A 20019-nucleotide genomic window follows, 5' to 3' on the forward strand; every position below is an offset into this window, starting at 1 on the left:
AGACTTCCCCAAGCATCCTTTTTGTCCTAAAAATGCCTCATGCAACACCTGCTGGGCACAGGGAAGGGAGCAAACACTGCCTGGACCTCATGTTCCACATGCCTGTCCCAAACGCAGGAGCTGAGAGGTGGTGGTGCCAGCTTGGCACATGGCATTCAGCCTTCCCCAAACCAGCAGCCCCAGCCACCCTGTGCTTCGCACCCTCTTCCCAACTTTCTCCTGCAAAAGTCTCAGCTTATAAATTTGTGGTGGGACTAGCAGGGAGTTTCAAACAGCGTGATATGCCTCCCTGCTCCACCCAAGCGGGATCTGCTTCCTTTGCTTCCCAAGCACCTGGATGGGCTGAATTCAGAACTGCTTTCCTCTCTTCATAGTGCATTTGGGATTATGATGATGATGATTATGGCCAAGAGTCAGGACACAGGCACCCTCAGGCATGCAATGGGGTTCCTGACGCCCCGGTGCAGGGAATGAGTGCTGGGTTGGGCTCCTAAACCAGAATAATGTGCTGTCTCACAGGAGTCCCCCATCCCTTGAGCAATATCCCATCACAGGTAAAACAGTCCTGGAGCTTTTCAGGTGCAGCAACGGCTGCCATAAGCTTCGCTATATGGACAAGTGTTTCTTGCACGTCCCTTATTTCTCCAGAGCCAGGGCCTTTCGGCAGCCTGAATTGAATATTTATGAAACAAGACATTAGAAACTGGAAGGAGGAATTAAGAGGCAAAACCTTGCAGTGGTCCTGGGAGGGTGTCTCTGGTGCCAGACACCCAAGCGTCATGAAGGCCACAGAAACAGCACCAAACCTCTCTCCAGGCTGCTTTTGGAGGTGCCTTCAAGTTTAGACCATCTAATGAAAAAGTAGACATCAAAACATCAAGACTGCATGACTCAGCTCATGCCCCTGCATCAACCCGCCATTACCAAAGCAGGGCCTGAACGTCCTTGCGAACAGGTTGGACCCCTTCATCACACACTCTCTGTCTTTTATTCCGGGAGTGATCAGGGAATATTTTCAGTGGAACTTAAAACACTGTAAATCCAAGCCCCACGTTGCTCAAAGTTAGCTCAGAAAGAAAAAAAGGGAAAAAAAATAAATCCAATACCACCAGGAGAGAGGGAAAGATCTTTTTCCAGGCCACAAATTCTAAAGATACCAGACGAATTTATGAACTGGTGGTTAAACCAATGCTCATGGAGTCCAAGATACACCATGAAACAAGCTTAAATGTATAAATGAGCTATGGTTTGGGTAGGATATTTTCCCCCCTTTGCTGAAGCATTGTCTCTAAAATTTCCCAAATCACATCCTGATCATTCTCTCTCTCCGCTCCCTGGCTTAAAAGCCTTGTTTTGGCTCTGGCTGCAAGGAGTAACATAGCGGAGAAGGGGAGGGAAAAAGAATCTCCATCAGCTGCTAAACATATAAACCTGCAGATTTATTTAGTAGTAATAATCCCTGAAGGAGAAACATATTCAATACTTCATCATCTGAGAAACTGCCCACATCTGTTCAGAGACAGCAACAGGCGGTCAGGAACATGTGCCAGCAGCAGCTTGGAGGCAACCTGTTGCTGCTGCCCTCCCCCTGTCCTGCTTCCAAACCCTCTCAACCCGTCTGTACCCTCAGAGATATTCCAGATATTTCCTTTCCTTTTGGAAGTGCCCTCTGCTTTGGTGCAAGCTCTCCTTGGCCACTGAAGTCCTGGCGGGGAAATACCCTGGGACAAGGAGCTCTCGAAGAAACTCTTGGACTGCTGAGCATCCTCCCCAGGGACCTGCCGGCCAACGCCGCGTGTTTGGGGCTCATTGCAGCGTTGGTTGCAACTCGCTGGGCTGTTGACCGTGTTCATTAAAAGAGTCATCCATCACCGCTTGCACTTGGCCGGCGACGTGGGAGTGTCGGGGAGGCAGGAGCACTTGGTTCCTCTAGTTTGGGGGGGAAGTGACCTTTTCTTGGGCATGAGCCACTTCTGAATTTCATTCAGGGATGTGAACACAGCCGGATGATCATCTGCTGCACGTGAAGAGGATGGGCTGCAAGACAGGGCTGCTGGGAGCCGGACGGGGGCTGGTAGCCAGGGTGCCTCCTCTGGGGTCAGCGCTAATGAGAGCCCAGGAGAAATTAAGGAGTGAGCAGGGAGTTAGGCAAGTGCGTGGCTTGCAGATTGGGAAGTTCATGTCTCCATCTCCAGGAGCTGCAGATGGGGTCGTGGGTCTAGAAAGCAGCATCCTGGGGTGCAGCAGCCCATGTGCTGCCCTCCCACACTCTGTCCTTCCCAGGTCCCTGTCCCATGTCCCTGAGCTGCAGTGACCCATCCCTGGGGCTCAGGAGCTGCTGCTTCCGCTCCGCTGTTGTGAGGTTGAGGAGAAGCAAGTGCTGCTTGTTGGTTCCTGAGCATCTGGACCCAGAGCCATGAAAGCAGCTGGTTTGTACTTCAATTTCCAAAAATTTGGTTGCCATATGCCCTTTATGCTCATGCGATGTTATCAACAGTGAGGGCCATGTCCAAATGATACGTGTTATCCTGCAAAGCTGAGTTAAACTATTTCCAGTGTGTCATTCATGGTGATTTTGTTCCCTTTAACCTTTTAATTTCTTCATTAACACAAGCACAGAAATGGTTTTAAATTGCTCAAAGCCCGATTGCATTCAAGCCAACTTCCTTTTGGCTTGCAAACTAATTGTTTTCTTTGGAAAAATGGATCCTGTTTATTTAATTTTCCTCACACAAAACAAAATATGTGGGTGGAGGAAATGGGACAGATTGGAAAATGCTTTGACTGATAAAAACCAATCATTTCAACTTTATAAGGTTTTATATGTGCAACAGAAGCCATAAGAAAGTCATTATTAAATAGTTACTGCAGATATCTGCAACTCCAAGTGTAGATACAAATACATATAAATATCCAGTATTCTGTGGTAACTGCTGGAAGATGAAGATTGCATATTATACCAATTGGATTTTGAGAGACACCAGGAGATACCAAACAGGGAAACTACATGTTGATTAAATGACTATGTTGAAATACACTCTACAGTTGATGGGAAAACAAGTTTCACACAACTCCAGAAAGCTTAACAAAAAAAACCCCCAAATCCTGATACATTTCTTGGAAACTACACATCAGGAAAAGAAAGGAATTTTCTTCTTTGGATTAAAAAAAAAAAAAAACAACACAAAACACTTCTTGCCCCATATAAAAGTTTTCAGTCCAAAAAAAGAATCAAGGGACTTTTTATTTCTATAAAATCATTCTGAGTTTTTAATGGAAGTGAAAAATGTAAAAGTTAGGTTTAGTCATAAGCATTATTTTCTTCTAAAAATATCTGTCCAGAAGAATGCTATTCCGCCCTTTTTATACAGAGTCCTGTGGTTATGGGTGTTGTAAGCTGGGCAATAATACTTGCAGGAAAGCGTTGTCTCTTCTGTGTAGAGGTGATGCTGGCATGTGCTGTGGGTGCTCCAGAACTTCCAGGAGCATTTGGGGCAGCATATGAGGGAGGATGTATGAGAAATTTGAAGCTTAGAGTCATAGAATCGTAGAATAGTTTGGGTTGGAAGTGACCTTTAAAGGCTGTCTACTCCAGCCCCACTCTTGGCCTTCAGGGCTGCGAGTCCCCAAGGTGCTGCTGGTGGGAGAGGAACTGTCAACTCCGGGTGTCATCACATCATGTCCATGTTGATGTCCTGCCATGGAACATGAAATGGTGGCCTTGGATTTGATTCCTTGCTATGAGATACGTTCAACAGGCTACATGTAATGGAGGCTCCACCACGGTGTCTGAGAGCATCTCCAGGCCAGCAAAGCTTTGTGTGGGGTGGGATCTGCTGTGTGATACCAGCATGAATCTCCTGTTAAGGGCCTCATTGGGGAAGGTTTTAGGAGCTTCAGCTCGGGAAGAGACCCTGACTCCTCACCTCTGAGCTGAGATGAGTTCATTGTTCCTAACGACTTACCCACATCTCAGGTTCAGGGAATTCTTGTGTGAGTCATAGTCTGCTGAAGCGGTTTTTCTCTCTCCCCAGATACTAATATTTTGAACAAGTCTCACTCTTTATTATCATGGAGATATAAGGGAAATATCCCACAAGGACAGGGGTAGGTCTGAACTGCATGTCAGAAAGTTTGCTGTTAAGATTACATGTGATGTGTGACCAGACTGTTTGGATCTGCGGTCGGGGCCCCAGAAGATGTGTGTGGTGACTGACCACATCCTCTCCGGAAGAGGAATGTTTGAGTTCATTGTGCTGGTGAAGTGCCGCGGTTTGATCGTGGGGCGGCTTCACTGGGGGCGGGAGAGGGGAGAGGGGCTACCGGGGCCGAGCTCCACCCTGCACACCCAGCCACGCAGAGCAGCTCATTTGTCCAGGATGCACTGGACTCGCCGTATGGTGGATGCATCATATTTCTGTCTGCGATTTCCTGCATGGAAAAATGAGACCCAAGAACAACTGCTCCCACATCCCCTGGGGTGGTCCTAGCTGGGGCCAAGGCTACAGACGTGCTCGTGTCTCCCCATCACCATCCACTCACGGGTGGCAGGGTACCATGTTTTGGAGGCTGCTGAGCGATGTATCTGCTTTATTTGGGTATGCATCACGAGTAGTTTCTGATTTGTTTTTCATCATTAGTTCGTCAGATATGTCTCTGGTGGCTCTTCACTCAGCTGCCTGGGCAGATGTTGGTAGCTGAAGGGAGTGCTCGCACCATCAGGTTGTGTCAGGAATGTGACTGGGGCTTCTCTCTCTATTGACTGGATGGGTCCCCTCATGCATCAAATTGCATCAAACTAGATATCTAAATAGTATAAAGATAGTGAGAGGCAGCGCTTCTCCTGGCAGGAAGCCTACAGTGTGGTTCGTGGAAGATTTCTGGAAGACTTTGCAAACACTTGGTTTGGTAAACAGACACTGCTGTGGCAGTTCCTTGGAAAACTGCAAGTTCTGGCTGCAGTGCTGAACCCTTTATCTGCGGTTTATACGTGGTAATGGATTTTTGTTCATTTTCTGTAGCCTTCTCCAGCCTCCTGACCTGAACATGCACGGTGGATGGTGCAAACTGGTTGCAATCACAACACACGATCTGAGCAATCTGCTCCAAGCTTTCACCATACTTACAAACTAATTACAGTTTGATAGAGGGACCCTCCTCAAGCGTTGTTTCTTTTGCTTGATCCATCAGGTCTTCATACTGCATGTTCTTGGGGCAATATTGTTTTATGTCGCACAAGGTATGTTTGGATAGGAATTAGTGCACTGCTGCTGTTAATGATAGTGGGAATAACTGTGTGTGCTCCAGCAGCAGCTGTTCTGGGAAGGTAAGCAGAGTTGGGCAGATGCCAGACTAGCACAGTTGTCTTTATTCCTATCCTCTGTTTGGCTGGGTTACAGCAAACCCGAGCATTGCTGTGTGCCACTGAAACCGTGCCACGCAGACAGGCTCTCAGACCTGGCTTTGAAAGTATGATACTACCAAGTATCCTCCTTGTCTAATTGTAATGCAATGTTTCAATTACTGCACACACTGCATCAGTTTGTATTCAGCCGTGTAAAATCCTCCCAAGTTTCAGTTTTCTATAGATTTATGAGGTTGCTTGTGTTTTGTTGCTGGCTTGTTCTTTCTCCTCACTGGTGCAGTAGAAGCCATGTAAAACCTGAATCAAACCATCAGATCCATGTGAAGGTTAACTCCCGCAGTCACGTATTGCCATTTGTGGAGGTGAGAGTGTCTGATCTTAACAATAAATTGTATGTTTGTAAGAAAAAATTGTGATAACTTGACTGTATTTTATTATTGCCAATATAACTGCCTTGCAAGCCACTCAGTCTTGCCATTTGTTCTGCACAACCTGAAGTTGTTGCAGGGCTGCAATTTATAAGGAAAGAGCAAATATTTAGAAATCTGAGCTGAGGCTGAGGAGCTGGTCAGTGAATCAAGGAACCAGGTCCCTCCTGGCTGTGCCGCTGACTTGCCAAAAGCAATCTGGGTGAAATCACTTCAATTTGCCCTAAATCTCCACAGTTTGTCTTTTTGTTTGAGATTAAGAGCTCTGTGTCACAGGGCTCCTGCTGTTGGGTGAGCAGGGGCTCACACATCTCAGGCTCAGTAGTGCAAACGGTGGGGCACACTGGAAATCCCCAGGAAAGGCAATATGCAGGTCACTTTACCTGTAATTCTGTACTACAAGCACCAGTGAAAATACATTCTTCTGTTACCTGGCTTCATCTCTGGAGCTGACAGGACACAGTGCCTCTTCGCTTGGGAAGTACAGCCCACACCACCCAAATTTTGACATTTAAATAGGATTTCAGCTCTTTGGAAACCCCAAAATAATGAATAACCCCACGCCTTGGTCTCCTGTGTTGTTACAGTACATGACCGTGATCCTCCCAGCTGCGTCACGAGCATTGCAGGACAAAATTCACCCTGCACACAGAGCGATTTCCAACTCTCAGACAGCAAAGGGGCGTTGAAACGCAAAGTAAAAACAGCTCAGAAGTTTTGGTGGTTGAGTCCCCTCAGCAGAGAAACCTATTGAGGAAAAGATGTAACCAGGCGCTGTTCGATTCTCTGGGGGTTACAGGATTTTCAGGTTCTTCCCAGTTTGCCATCAGGGGAAGGAAAGCCGGGGCTGTAGCTGTGTCCTGGCTTTAAAAGGACAATTGTACAGGGTTGAGGTCTGCAGCTCGGCGGGGTGGAAAGGGGTTGTCCATGGAACAGCCTCCCTATGGTTCCCCTGCGAGAGCCACGTGGTTCCGTTGACTTTTCACACCTAATTAAAGAGGAAAATTCACCAGGCTCATGGTTGACTTTCATAGGATCGTGGTACTGATCAGCAAACAGTGTTCCTGTGTTCGAGCTGTCGTTACTTTTGGGACCCAGGGTCAAATGGAAAAAAAAAACAACAAACCTGCTTGACGAAACTGTCTCGAGAAATATTCTCCCTGAAGAATTTAATTGTCCAAGTTAATGGTCCAATAAAATCCCCAAGTCTGGGCTCTTGGCTTTGCAGTGGGTTGTTACAGCGCGTTACGATTTTCCTCGGATAGATGTGAAAGTGCAGGGACTGGGATGCGACTGCACCGTGTGTGTCAGTGTGTCCACGTCTGGGGACGGTCGCCTTGGCTGGGCATGGGGCTGTGCAGGCAACTGTGTGTCAGATTTGGGGTTTGGGGGGTCTCTGCCTGCAAAAGGGTGGCTGCTACAGACCCATCTGTAACCTGTTGTCAACTGCAGTGTGCCCATATCAGAGCAAATATTGGGGTGGGCATGAACAAGCGAGTGTATACGTGAAGGCACACGTGTGCTAGTGCAACCACAGGAGCTGGGCACGCCAGCCCGTATCTTGAAGAACAATTGAAGGGATGATGTGTGCAGCCCTCCCTGAGCCCTCATTCAGGTGTCCGACTTTGCACTGATGTTTCTCTCTAGATCATTGCAAGATCTCTGCTCTCTGTATTAATCACAGTTTGATTTTGAAAGGCTGAACTAAATAATAAAGGCACCACTGCAGGTTCTGACTCATCCTGCTTTCCCATTCAATTTGGCCTGTGACATGTACCAAATAAATGCTATAGATGGTACCAAAAAAAATGTGTGAACATGTTCTAGCTGCATAGAATGGGCTGTTTTTCATTTGGCTTTTTACTTACTGAAGTGGGAGAACTGCAAAACGCAAAAGAAAACACACAGGGCTCACCCCAGGAAGCTTTGATTCTCGGTCAAAAGCCACAGCTTATGTCACAAAACCCTTGGGAACGATAGCTGACAGAGCAGAGCAGTTACCTTGGAAATTGGGACAGAAAGGGTTTCAACTTAGAGTTGAGGAAATCCATTTTTTAAATGGGAAGCAATTTGGATCCAATAGGAGAGACGTAGATTCCTGGGGGAGAGGACGGAAACTACTTTTTTGTTTGTGGGATCGCGTTACTGGTGGAAAAAATGACCTGCAGAGACCGATTTCCTTCTTTCTGTCACTGACAATCTGCCAAGGCCTTATTCTTTCTGGATATTAAGAGGAGGGCTCAAAATACAAATGCTGCAGCCCCACCTTTGAAAACTGTGCATTATGTACTGACCCATCTCATATATGCCCCAGGTTTGTGCATCCTAAAATATTGACCTCATCTGTGATAAAGCGGCTCTGTTTTTGAGGACAACATGACCACGTTCTTCAGACAATCATCTTTCAAGGCAACACACTCTGCACCTTCACGCCTTCTCTATCACCTTGGAAGGCACCGAGGCTCAAACCATTCTATTCCCTTGATAACCCCAATAGTGTCTGCAGTCCAGGCAAACCTCAGCAGTGTTTCTTCTGTCTTGTCATATGATACTTGCAACATCATTTCACAGTGTCTCAAGCCATGCTAAAGGTCACGAGATGCCTGGAGTTTTTGCTTTGCATTTAAATAGCTCCAGCTTGGAGCATGTTGATAGTGCAGACACCAAGTCAGGTCTTGTCTGCCTTTCTCTGTGCTTCTTTCTCCCCCTCTCAGGACAGGATTTGCTCATTTTGGGGGGAGGTGGATGTCAGCTGAGTTTTCTTCTTGTCACAGTTTGATTAAAATGAACTTGGAGGAGAATTCTTCTCAGCAACCGCCTGGAATGTGTGGAGGAGGCTGGATTTCAGGTTTGTTTTTTTACAAAGTCTTAGCTGGGTTTTGGTTTGGAAACCCCAAATTCAAATGAAAGATTTGTGACTGAGATAAAATACATCTGAGATCCAAGTCAACCTGATTTTGCTTTCACAAACCCCAAACCATCTTGGTTTGCTCTTCACAGAAATGAGGGAGGAAACCCCACAACCTTTTATCTGACCCCTCCTCGAAATTCTTTTGATGCCCAAGATAAAATGGAACTGAGATTCACACAAAGTCCTGGGGGAAGAAGGGGCCTCAAAATGAGAGGTTCTGGCCCTGTTAACTGCCCTGGATGAACGTGACCCAGCACAGCTTGGCAACCCAAATTCTTAAGTCATTGATCCTGAGAAAAGCAATAAATCACATTTGACGGCTTAAGAACAAACAGTCTGACCGTGTTCCTGGTTTTGATCCCACTGATGCAGCTGGAGACCTCAAAGAGCACAAAAATGGCAGCTCTGAGCCAGTAGTCAACCAGAAAACGTGTGGAAAAGGTCCTTCATACACTACTGATATGGGGAATATGAAAATGTCTCTGCAGCGCAGTGTCCATCCCTTCCATATCATTCGTTAGCTGGAGTTATGGAAAAGACCAAAGAGCAAACACAGAGAAACAGGAGCAATGTCACAGAATAGATGAAACCATGAACCAGAACAAAAACATTTTGTGAAGAAAATGATGACTACAGACACTATTGCTTTGCGGTTGGAGAGAAAAGCATTAATATACGCGATGGGCTACAAAAACACAAGATACAGGTACAGGTATAGACTGATACAGCCATTGTGGTGAATTGAAGCTGCAAAATCAGCCGAGCATCCAACTGATGAACAAAATTTGGTCCATCTCCCAGGCTGCAGTAAAGCCAAACCCTCAAACTCTGTGCTTTCTGTAGGCAGAGAGAAGCTGGGAAAACAGATTTATCTGTCCCCTATCAGAAGCTCATACAGTGTCCAACTGGCTCCACTGGGATGGAAAACGTAACATCTCCAAACAAGAAATGTTTACTTGTTACTCCCACTACCCTGTGCGTTTAACATCAGTGGCCAGTTCAGATTTTGGAAGTTCTCAGAAGCTCTGGAAGCTGCACACAGTCTAGAAATGAACCTCGCCAGGCAAAAAGCTTGCAGCCCTCCAGGTCAAGCCCTTTTAAGAACTCTTCTATTGCAACTTTACCAAATCCATTTAAAATAAAAAAAAATCCTCCTGAAGATTACACCTTTGAAACGATGGCTACCTGCAAAGTTTTAACACAGTAGTTCAAAGTGTTGGAAAAGACACTTTTACATTTTGCAGAGAACAGCAGGTTTTAATCTATTGTGACTTTTTTTTTCTCCTCAGCATGTTTCGAGTCTGTTACATGAGTGTTATCTGTCCGGTTTCCAGGTTTTTATAATCCACTGGGGCCTGTGTAAATCTCAGGATTTCCTCTGCAGACTCGGCTCATGTTCCACAGCTGCGCTTGAGCACATGTGTGAGGAAATTAGAAATGAAATCAGCTGATCCAGTGTGGATTAGGGCAAGAAGAGTGACCCAAGCCTGGCAGGCTATCTGTCCTGTCCACCATGGTCAATGCCACCCTCCAGAGCTTGTCCACGGTTAGTGCAAGGTCCCAACACAAGAGGAGTGACTTTTGCATCCCCTCTCATTCCTGCTCTAGGGATAACACACAAGATCTTTTTCTCATCTCTTGCTTGTCTGGCTGCAGTAAATTTGCATTATCGCTTAGTCAGTTTAGTTGAGCGCAAGCTCGTACGGGAGAAGTGCCATGAGGTCTCAGCTCCGAGGAGGCCAAGTGCGGTTAAGTGAGGTCACGGCTGCAGCTGGGTGACAGTGGCAGCCACTTTCCCACCAGCTTTTCCTTAAACTCTTTTAACCAGACTCATTTTCTTTGGCTGCCCTTGGTGCGCTTGGTTTCCACAAATATCCCACCACATCAACCCATGAGCAGCAGCCCCTGCTGCACCAGCATCAGCAAACAGACCTTGCAGGATGCTCTGCAAGGGCAAGGTGAGGCTCGCTCCCAAAATCTTTCCACGGCTCATGGCAAAACGCTTGCCCAGCGAGGCCAGAGGAGTGTTCTAGATGGAGGAGTGTTCTATGTGAGCTCCGGTGCTGGCAGCACGGCCAGGGCTGGGCAGGGCTGAGTGCTGCAGGGGCTTTCGTTTGATGCCCCCGTGTGCTGTTTGAGGGGTGCGAGGCTGTATCAAAGGCGAGCCGCAGCGTGGGCTCGGCGCCCGGGGTGCCAAGCAGGGGTGAAGCGAGCCCCGAGGGCTCTGGCAGTTCGGGGCTGGCCCTCTGCCCGGCAGCAAATCCCACTTCAGAAAGGTTCACCCCACACAGCAAAGTTTTCACCTGAGAGATGGGTTTGCCATGAAATCCTCATGCCAGGTGATTTCTACCTGCTTGAAGTTGTGCTCCAAGTGCTCTGTTGCCAGGAGGGTGACCGGAGAGGGTCACCCCATCCCCTCTTCAGGAGCTGGGAGCACTCACAGGTGTCTGATGTGGATTTTCTCCAGCCAAACAATATTTTCTTTTTTATTTCTTTTAGACTAGCTGCTCCTCCTGATGACGTCTATGGCATCATGAGGAGCAGAGGCCAGATCCCCAGTCTATGGACCATTTTCCACTCCTATTAGTTACGGTCTACTCCTATTAAAACTCTCCAGGCTTCCTAAAGATGGGAATATAGGGAAAGAGAGCAGTAATAATATTTAATATAAATCAAGCTAATTGCTGTGTTGAGCACAGAAGTGGCACAGTAAGAAGGTGCGGACAGACATGGGTGAACCCTGTAGTGCAATCACCCAGGGCACACGGGTAAATTTAATAAGCTGCTTACCTGAATGGTGGTTCTTTCCTTCACCAGCGCCTGGATGATTACAAACATCCATTTATCCTAAGATTGTCTCATGTGGAATTGGCAGCTGGGGTTGCTTAAAACGTCTGTGCAAAGTTTAAATTCTTTAAAGATTTTCAAGGGGTAAGCATTGCATACCATGGTCTGGCAACCGTCTGCTCTGTTCCTGGAACGGGAGACAAAAGGTAATGAGGCTTGGAGAGCAAGTTCCCCACACGACGCTGCATTAACGAGATGCATGAATGTGACACGCATGTGGCTGGAAAACCCCACTCCTTTTCCTTTTAAAGTAGCAGAAGGAGCAAGAGAACGGGAATCTAGCCCAGGTTTCCTGCACATTCAAGCAGTGTTTTTCCCTCTAGGCCACTGGCTTATGTGTAGGGAGGCAGAACAAAGGTAAAACACAACTGTTATGAACTGAGATGAACTTCCAGCCAAAGTCAGGAGAAGGGATTCTGACTCTCAGGAGCTGCATGGTGCAGTGGCCACTGGTCTGGACACCTCGCATGGTGGGTACCCAGCAAGTACAGGCTTTACATGCACTTGTAGTTAATGAATACCTGCCCTAAGGGTGGCTCTGATGCTAGTTTTGGAGAGGATGATGAATCTGATGTTATGGTCCCATAGCTGACTTCAGAAATACAGATGTGTCTCTGGAGTCTGGAAACTGCCTGGTAAAAGGTTACTCACCTGCACGCTGTCACCTGGGATCCAAAGCAAAAGGCTCCTCAAAGCAGGGAACATTTGGTTTCTTGCAAACACAGTGATCTGATGCAAACCATGTAACCGCTTTGCAGACAGTAAAATTTTGGAGGAAACAGAACCGGACGTAATCCTGTAACCAGCATTCATGCTAGTGTGGAGAAGGACACCCCAAGGGGATTTTCTATGATCTTTGTAAGAAACAACACTGAGCACCAGAACTAGTAAAACTCGGTTTCCTACACTGATTTCATGCTTTTCTGAGGCTTTGATGTCTAAGAAGGTGCAAGCTCTGACTTAATTTTCCTCCCTGAATAAGCATCTGCAGAGGCGGTCACTAACTGTTTATTCCGACGTCTGATGCTACAGGAGATTTTTCAGGAACGTTGCATTAGAATATTGCTCTGGAAAGTCATGCAGTAGCTCTGGAATAGGTAAAGCTCAACAGAAGTGGCCATGAATTGGCTAAATGCAGCACTGCTAGGCATAGGTGTTCAACAGGCAATCGTCACCAAGAAAATACAGAGATGGTCATATTAGTTTGTATGGAGTTTCACTTTCATCTGCTGCTGAAAGCTAGAGAGAGGGACTGGAAAACTCCTGAAATCAGGGTCCTCAGGTGCTTTGCTGGAGGGTCCCATCACCTGTGATGCTCCACGGTTGGCAGTGGGACATGGGTTTGGCAGACCCACATCTCCACAGGAAGAAAAGCCCTCTCGGAACTTTAGAAACCTCCAGTGGTTTAGCCAAGCCAGGCCTGACAGCCGCTGGGAAGGTTTGGAGAGGTTTAACAGTTTTTCTCCACCTGTTACATCGTTGTTTGGTTTTCTGGCTCTAGTGCATTGGTTGGATGTGGAGTCTCTGTGTGAGCCTTTGGATTTATCAGATTTTGGTGGTTCACGTGCAGCTCTGATCCGTCACAGTCCCCGGACACCAGGGCAGGATTCGGAGTGCATAACCCCCTAATGGGGTTATTCCTCCCACCTCTGCACTGTGGGAGGCCCAGGTCATCTCCACCACCGTCTCTGCAGCAAACACAGGGCGTCTCGTGTTCTGCATCCTGAAGACCCAGGTTCACCCTGTTCAGTGAGTCAGTGGACGTTGTTTCTCGCAAACCACCCAGACTGCATCCAGATGTCCTCCCTCAGATCCAGCTGTTTCGGGGGAGGTAGTTGCAACCACCAGCTGCTTGTCACTGCTCCCCTGCCAGCAGAGCCGCCGGGGTCAGCGCCCCCTTATCCATCTCTGTCCGGAGGAGCCCCATTAGCAAAGACCTGCTGCTCACTCCCTTTCAGAGTTCAACTCATTTTTGTCTGAAGGGGATCGGTCAGAAAGGAACCAACCAACCGACCTCTGCCTTGGAAAAACTCATTCCCTCCAGCCGAGCACCAGCATCAGCTCTGCCTGCAAGATGGGACATCTGAAACAGCATTGAGCTTTCTGAGCCCATCCTTTTGGTGCTAAAAATACCGATGCACTACACATTACGGCGCATATTTCCTGCACATCTTGCCCTCCCCTCCCTTTCTCCCTCTTTTGCTCACACACAAATGCATTTCCATCCCAGGGCAGGCAGGGTCGGTGACCAGAGCCCTGATCCCGGGCCATGAGCCAGCACCTCCTTAGCACTAATCCCATCTCTGCCATTGACATGTTGTGTGGCCGTGGGCAGGGCGTATATCAGCGTATATCACCCCGTCTTCATTTCACCCCGCTTTGCAAAATGAGAATAGCGATGCTGACTTTTACCTACCTCACTGAGTTGCCTTGAGGATTATTAGATAATGCTCATGCAGCACTTTGAAAACACTCGGGGTGTGAAAGTCCAATTATTACAAAATCAAAACATTTTCAGCCCTCCTCGTGAGTGGGAACAGAGCGAATGTGTTTCCCAACAAAGCTGCAGCCACTAAAATGTTATAAAATAGCAAATGCGGTGTGTGCGTGTACGTGTGTATACAGAACAGCAGTCTGGACTCAGCTTGAATTGATTCATGTGGTTTTTGACTTAGATTATCCAAGCTTACAAGGAACAAGGCTCGTATTTCTGCTCCTGATTCCTAAGCCTGGATATTTTTTTCCCCCTTCACTTTTTCTCTCCCGCTTTTTCTTCCTCAAATGAACTTTTCCGGATTCTTCCTCATCAGGTTATTGGAAGGGTTTGGTGTGCTGGTTTTCATCTTCTGACCCCAAAATGGTGGCTTACCACACTTCATTTAAAGCTGAAGGCTAAGCAGAGGGGAAAATTGCAATTCCGCCCCCCCCCCCCCGCTTTTTTTTTTACATGCACAACACATTCCCCCTACAGAAAAACAGCAACACATCTGGATAGTGTTTTGCTAGGGCTGCTCAAGGAATTATCAGAACAGTGTCCTTAGCTTCATACTGTTATGTGCCGCACATTAAAAATGGCGGGGGGGAACCCGCAAGAGCTATTAAAAAAAAAGAGTGAATTATAAAAAGAAAAAATCCAACCCTCTGCTATAAAGAAGAATTTCCATTTGGTCAGAATGTAAAACAGCTTTGCCATAAGTGACACTATTTAGGAGTTAGTTACAGAACCTGCTGTTTATTTAATCCCGCTTTTCCCATCAGGAGGCTGTGAGCAGCTCAGGGGAATCTGCGGTGATGGGGTGTCCTCGGGGGGGTCCCACATTTGGGAACAATGGGGACCTGCATGTCAGGGCTGGGCTCAGGATCCTGGGGCAAAGTGGAGGCAGGAGTTGCAGGATTTGGATTATTTTATTTTTTAAGCAGGTTGGTGAAAGGAGCCCTGTGTGGCTGCCGTGAATGCGCCCGTCTGTCTGCCTCTCCTGCAATAATTCAGTCAACTTCAGCCCCCTTTGACAGAGACGCCAAGGCTGGCAAGATACCGAGCTCTTACAGGTCTTCTGAGAATAGATCTTTGGAAGATCTTGGTGATTTCAGAGGCCATTAAACCTCTAAAATTTCTGGGAAATATGTACAAGGGCCTTTGACAGTCCCCAGTCTAGAAATGCAGTTTATTGAGCTCTGCTCTTGCAGTCGCCATGGAAGGGACCACAGGGCTCATTTTCTGGTGTCCTTCACTTGGTGCTCCTGGACTTGTCCAGCTCTGTATTGGTCACTACAAGCACCAAGGTGCTGTTCCATAAGGGAAAAGAGTTCTTGAAGAGACCAAGCAAGCAATAAACTCAAAATACAGGGCCAGTAAATAAGTTGTGACAAAAAAGCTGTTGCTTCCTGCCCTTCCTTTCCATGCATCTCTTGATGAGCTGCATTTGGCAGGTTAAAAAGCACCTGAAATCCTTTATTGGCTTGTTCTAAGGGGATATAAACCATTTCTGGGAACCAATAGAAAGCAGGTTACTAAAAGCCATGGTGACAGCTGCATACCAAAAGCAGACTAATAGCAGAGAGACAAAGGAATGGTAGAATAATCTGTAGTGAAATAAAGATTTTAATAGCAAAACCAAGTCTTCAGAGAGTGAATATGATCCAAAGCAAACCATACCTTTATATATGGGGATCTGGGAGAGAGAGAAAAAAATATCATCTCATTTTTTCCCCCCTAAAACAAATTACTCCTCACGGAGCAGTTTCATATCTGCTGCTAAATTATTAAACTCCTTCTCTGGGGAAAAGAGATAAAATAAACATCCACCATTTCATTTTTTCATAACTGAAAGAGGCTTGGGTGAGTGGAAAAGCAGGCTGGTCATGAATAACCAGGCAATCGAAATAAAATCATCAGATGTTTGGTGATGCTGGGAAGATGTGGAGTTTAAATAAATCAACAGCTTAAAAAAACAACAAAAAGTCACCTTACACACAGTGGGCTCTCGGTGCCAAGTTTTCCCCAGTCAGTGTCTGGAGGAAGTGGGTCACAACATATTTGATGTAGGAGACAAAGGATTTGTATGTGTCTGAATGAGGCTAGAAGGGACAAAAAGAAGGAAATAAGCAGTAACTGATCTGGGATTATGTCATGCAGCACAGGGTATGGATCAGAGCAGTTTGGTTGCACACGTGAGCAGCATTTATCAAGATCACCCAGGCCAACTGGGATGGACACCCACTCCACACAGACAGGGTTAGCTGGTCTCAATGGCAAAATGAAGAGCTGGAGAAAAACCCCAAAGACATGCAAGCTATGAGAGATATTCCATGCAGTAATCCCAGGGTTCTCCAACCTTTCTCAGTCTAACTTAGATCTTCTCAACCTTCGTTCTGTGCTTGTAGTTTGTCAACTGATCTTGAAGGTCGGGAAGAAGATCCAGCAGTGCTGTGGTAGGTGGCCAACTGGGATGAGCAATCCATACGAAGGAGATTGCTGCTCCTGGCCAGATGGGACCTTGGAGAGGTGAAGGAGGTACCAGATGCTTTGGGACTATTTTGTCCCTCTGTCACCCAGAGCATCCACCTCCTACCACACCATGACCTTACCTTCAGCTGCAGGGGCCAGTCATTCAGCATGGAGCAGTGCTGTCCAGGACAGACAGGAGTAGCAGCTGTTTTCCCACCTCCTTTTGTATTCTAAATCATCATTGACTTCACCTGCAGTTGGCTCTGGGTCCCCCCAACACAGATCAGATGTGTAGAGGGCTTTGAGGTTCCAGGTGGCAGCAGAAGGCTGGGATTAGGTCTGACTTAGCTGGGTAGTTACCTGCACCTGACTCTGCAAAGCATCCCTGTGCACCAGAAATCAAACAGAAAATGAGTCCTTCCCTTAGTCCTTCACTTTTCTGCTGTGTGCAGATGCTGTAGCACCAAAGAGACCTCTTGAGTCCAAAGTCATAGGGGTTGGACTCTGGATTTGGGAGGTTTGGAGGTATTGGGCACACACTGCTTTTCCTGATGACTTTGGAACATTTGAGTGTGCAGAACCATCCAAAATTATTGCTTTAGTGGTCAGAGAGTCTCAAAAAACAAAAAGGTCTCGGCAGTTTTTCTTTATTGGAAGTCATCAAGAAACACTGAGATTACCTGGGGAAGGCACCTGATTTCACCATCACAAGATTTCCTTCCTGATGGCTTATTCACATTTGTGCAAGTCCATGAGAACATTTGGCTTTCTAGATGCTTATCTGGAGAAAAATAAAATCCCACACCATTTGAAATCCACTTTTTTGATAGATATGACAAAGGTTTTAACATTCAGTTTCATTTCCATCGGCAACATGATCAACATGGTTTCCATGGGAAATCGTTAATGTGATTTTTATAGAACATACACCCAGAATAATGTTGTTCATTGAAGTGCATGGATGCGGTAATTTCAGGTAATGAATTCAAACAGTCTATATAAATGAAATCTCACATCTTCTTTTTTGTCCAGGATATCTATCGAGCCACATTTCAGCCTGCAAAAAGAGCCTTTTGCAAGTGCTCCACAGCTCATGTTTTTATGGTTTCCATCTTTTACCAAGTGCATTCAGTCCTTCATTGCATAGTGCATGATTAACACCAGCACTTTGCGAATTTTCAATACAATTGCCTACCAAATGTACTTTGTTATCTTTTTTCCACAATTTAATCCGGAAGTTATCTTTTCATGGGTGTTCAAATGGTAGGACAGAAAAAGGAAATACAAAGAAAAAATACATTATACTAGAAAAAAGCCAAGGAAACTTGATGGAAAAGGATATTTTACACAGCTCTTAGGCTGAGTTTAGCAGATTGTGTGAAAGGTAAGTGGTACAGGGATAAAGCAGCATTTTTCGATCTGGAATCAATACTGTCAGGAAGTAGAAACATTTGCCATGAAGTGAGAAACAACACATGGTTATTTCATTATATTTACCTGATAAAGTACCTTTCTTTCATGTAATATTAAAAAAAGGTCTCATGTGGCATTTAATAAAAGAATGATGCTTGAAAATACCTTGACAGTTAAAGAGGAGTAGATGAGCAATATTTCCTTCAGTTTTCTCGGTGTGATACAGTCTATGTTTTAGCATGTAGGAAATTATGCTTCCCGTGATGCCTTTATTGGAAAGATAAACAAATATTCTTGATATTTTTTTTTGCCTTATGATTCTCTGCTAGGGAGAAATATTCCTCCTACATCCATGTTGCAGATTGGAAAACAGTACGTGGCAAGTGATACCACTCGATCTGCCGTTCCCATGGGAGGTGCGAGCCCCTGGACACCTCGGAGCGATGCAAGGAGGGCACAGAGAGCTGTAATTCCCCAGGTCCTCTCCTCCTGCCACATTCTCCCCTGGGTGAGAAAGCAGTGAGAGATGTTCAGAAAGTCAGGCTGGTTTTGGAGCTTTGATTGCCACATGTGTGGGATCTCACAGGAGGAGCGTGGGCAGGAGAGCGATGGAAAGAGCATTTCCACCTCCACAAGGCATTTAACGAGAAATCAGACCCTCCTTCGAAGACGAAGGACTTGCTGTCAAGGCTGGGGGTTGTGTAAGTGGGGTGGCACCCACAGATGCCCACGCCAAGAGCAGAGAGGTCATGGCAATGGGGGGCTGCGGGGGTGCAGGATGCTGTCACCCCTCAACACACAGGGCTCTGGGTTGGGATCCTGATGCCTCCGATGCTGAGCCATGAGGGGTCAGAGCATCCAGGCAGGCAGGTTATAAGATCTGGTTACACAACGGCAGTGCAAGCAGAAGGGCTGTCGATCTACGGCTGCTGTTGCTGTTATATTGTGCAGGTAGGGCTTCAGTACCTACCTAAAGATTTATCCTCATTAGCATGGCTTTAAAAGCACACACATGTTGCTCAAGGTCTGACAAAGCCTTTTTCCTTCCCTTCAGCGAGTGCTGGCTCATGCGGGCAGGTGACAAGCCTGTTCCTATGCCAGTTGAACTCTATGTCCCAGACTGGTCAGTGAATGAAAGCCCTGCCTGGTCCTGCACACCCAGAGGCATTTCCCAGGGATGGTGATGTAGGTGACCGGTGGCACAGCCATGGGACTGTCAGGGTTACCATCACCTCACCTACACACGGATGGGGCTGTCCAGCGAAGTGCATCCCTAATGGTTTTCCAGGGAAACAACAGGCTATTCCTTAACCCTTGCTGCTCAGAGCTGGTTTTGACAGAAACATTTCAAACACTGGACCTGGAGGACCTTCTTCCCCAGCACTCACTTCCACTTCTCATCACAGTCCTTCAATGTCTGATATGAATTATGACAACCCACAGCAGCTCATACCTTCTCGGAGTCCTGAGTGTTTCCCAATCAGGTAACTCCAGCTCATACACCACCACATTTGGGGATGTGCCACTCTGAAAATGGACAGGAGGAAAACCAAGTCCTGACCCAGGTCAAGAAGACACTTGTGCATATTTTTCATAATTTCTAACCTTAGCCTATTACTAGAAAACCCCATCAGGGTGTGCTGGGAAGGGTAAAACAACTGCTGAACAGGAAAAAACAACTTTCATTTTCTCTGCATGCCTGCAGCTGCCAGCTGAACTGATGCGTGCCCTCTCCATAACAACAGCTGGAGCAGCCAAAAATGGGATGTCGACAGCGGGCTGTTGGTAATGAACTGCGCAGCTCCTGGACGTATCGGTTACAGCCAGCACCTCGCAGATGCCACTTCCATTGAAAAAATACAAAAATGAGGAGAAAACAAAAAAACAAAAACCAAAAAAAGTCACCACAGATGGAAAAATTACTTGCCTGACATTGAGAATTCTTTTTGTTACATGAACCCTGACATGTGTTACCCTATAAAAGGCAGACGGGTGAGATGGGGGGGAAAGAAGGGAAACTGGAGGAAGAAAATGTTCTCAGAAAAAATTCTGTCAACTGCTTTTCACCTGTTTTCTCGGGACAGGGTGTCTGGGGAAGGAGGTGGGA

This window comes from Patagioenas fasciata, chromosome 15 (assembly GCF_037038585.1).
Source record: "Patagioenas fasciata isolate bPatFas1 chromosome 15, bPatFas1.hap1, whole genome shotgun sequence".
Classification (NCBI taxonomy): domain Eukaryota; kingdom Metazoa; phylum Chordata; class Aves; order Columbiformes; family Columbidae; genus Patagioenas; species Patagioenas fasciata.